Below are 2,700 nucleotides of genomic sequence, written 5' to 3' on the forward strand. Positions count from 1 at the left end.
AATTGTTGGGCGGCCGCCCAACAATGTTGGGCGGTAGCCCAACGCGAGGTTGGGCGGTAGCCCAACGCAAGGTTGGGCGGCCGCCCAACCCTTTGGGCGACGCCCGATTTTACTCGGGCGTCGCCCATTGGTCCGGGGACCCATTTGCCTATAAAAGGCACGGATCCCCATGCATTTTGAGAGAGGAGAATTTTGGAGCCTTTCTCACTCTAAACATTTTTAGAGAGAGAAAGTGATTTTTTTTTTAGAAAAATATATTTTTTCTCAAAAATTCCGAATTTCCCAAAGTTAAATTTTTACTAAAAAAACATAAAAAACCGGAAAATCACGACTCGTGGAATCAATCGGCTTCGATTGTCAGATACCGAACTTGAGGTATTATCCGAGGACTAGACTCGTTTTATTTTATTTATTTTTATGTTATAATTTTATTTATTTTGTCATTTATTTATTTATCACGTTTTATTTAATTTTTCGTATTTATTTAATTCCCGTCTCGTGTTGAATAAAATTCGGTTTTGCTTTAAAATAAAAAAACCTCGTTTTGATATCCCAATACGAACCGTGATCCGATAAAAAGATAGTTCGGGTGTTAGAAACGTTGTAATTATAAGTTTTAATTTAAAAGAATTTCCGAATAATGTTTTAAAATAAAAACGTTCTTTTAGGAATTTCCGTTATTGACTATGATGCATTTTTGGTAGTTCGGAAATCCAAAACGATTGAATTAGACTTAATTTAAAGCTTTTGAATAAATCTGGAAACAATTGGAGTGCTGCTGTAATTTTCCGTTTCTGTCACTAATTGCTGTTTACCGACGGATTTTTCGTCGGTAAATCTGCCAAAACGTAAAAAAATGCCATTTCAGTCCATTTTTCTTAACTTTTAAGCTTTTAATCCTTAATATATATATGTATATTTATGTAATATATACTTTCAAACCATTTTAGATATTTAGTGTATATAATTATTTAGGATGTTTGTATATCATTTTTTATTCAATTTTTTAAGCATAGGTATATGTATATATATATTCTCCTTTTTATTCATTTGAGTTATATTAGATTCTATTTTAAAAGGTTATTTATTTGGGCATTTTGGGAACTAATTAGTAAGTATTAGTATATGGATATATGTTATTTTTGGTATTTAAAACTATATTAGTTATGTATATATACAGTTTTGGGATATTTGGGTTATGTTATTGTTTATTATATGAAACTATTTTGGATAAATGTTATTCTCTTATCTAATGAGATTTATTTACTATTTCCACCTCTTTAAAGTATAAATGTATTATATCTAGTATTTTCATATATGTATTATATAGTTTCTTTTTATTAACTTTTATTTTCATATTCTCTTTTTGATTTGAATGTATATATATATATACTTAAATTATTTTCTTTATTCTTTTGGACCATTTATAGGTCCATGTTTCAAATGGGCTTTATTTGGGAGTGAATCTTGGTTTAAATGGGTTTATTATTGTAATTATAATAGGTAAAGAGTCCATTAAATAAAAGGACAAAATAAATCACAAAAAGAGAGTTTTCAATTTAATTATTTAAACTAATGAATTTTTAGAGGTTCCTAATGTAAATAAATATAGTTGTTTTGTTAATATTCCAAATCGTTTTCAAAACACCACGTTTTAAAACCTTAATCCGTTCCAAAGGCGGATTAAGTGAACCTTGTAATTAAAATCATTTTCATTGTGAATAATCGAATATTTTGAACCATTTTCTCAAAAGAATTTGTACAAAATAAAATGGACTTGTATGTTTAACCACGTTTTCTTACTAAAAGTTTTTATCTTAAACGTTTTCAAACACTTGAGTCGTTCCAACGGCGATTCGAGTAAACTTCACCAATCGGGGTTTTAAAACGCACCTAAATCGTTCCAACGGCGATTAAGGTGCGAACCACGTAAATAAACTCGTTTTGGGGGGAAATAAGTTAGCATAGAATAAACACACAGCATGACATTTAAATAAAGTTGTAAATAAATCACTTTTTTCTTCCCCCTTCTCTGTGTATGTATAATATAAATGGGTGATTCTTTACTAATGTGGCTTTTCAATAATATATGCTCAAAACGGTTTCCAAAAAGAGAAAGAAAAGGTTTCAAATGAATTTTAAACTTAAAGAAGTATACGATTAGTCCGTTATCGCCTAACATGCTGAGTAGGAGGCCGATGGTTCATAACCGGGCGATGTCGGGGTGCCTAGTAGACTTTCTCCTGAAAGGAGCTAGCCTTCTCGGCTCGTACCTAAGTTTCCCGAACCCACACCGGTCTCCCGCAAGGGATCGGTGTTCATTTTCCCATTCGTGGGTGGCGACTCTTCCATATCTCCGAGCTCCGGTCCTGCCGAGCAGCTTGATTCCACGATTGGTTGCTTTCGGCGCTAATCACCGCTTACGTCGTCATGAGGTGTCCATCCCCCGGTCCGCCCGGGAGATTAGGCCGCGGCACCTCGTCTAACAAGTACTAAGAAAACGACTGAGCTCCCACTTGTCTTCTTGTAAACACAAGCCTCTTCTGAGTTTTGTTCGAAACCAAATTGTTTTATGGTTTCATCAAAACGTTTGTTCCAGCTTCTAGATGATTGCTTGAGTCCATAAATGGACCTTTGAAGTTTGCAAAGTTGCATTCTTCGACGTGAAACCTTCAGGTTGCATCATGTATACATCCTCAA

Source organism: Euphorbia lathyris, chromosome 7 (genome assembly GCF_963576675.1).
Source record: "Euphorbia lathyris chromosome 7, ddEupLath1.1, whole genome shotgun sequence".
Classification (NCBI taxonomy): Eukaryota; Viridiplantae; Streptophyta; class Magnoliopsida; order Malpighiales; family Euphorbiaceae; genus Euphorbia; species Euphorbia lathyris.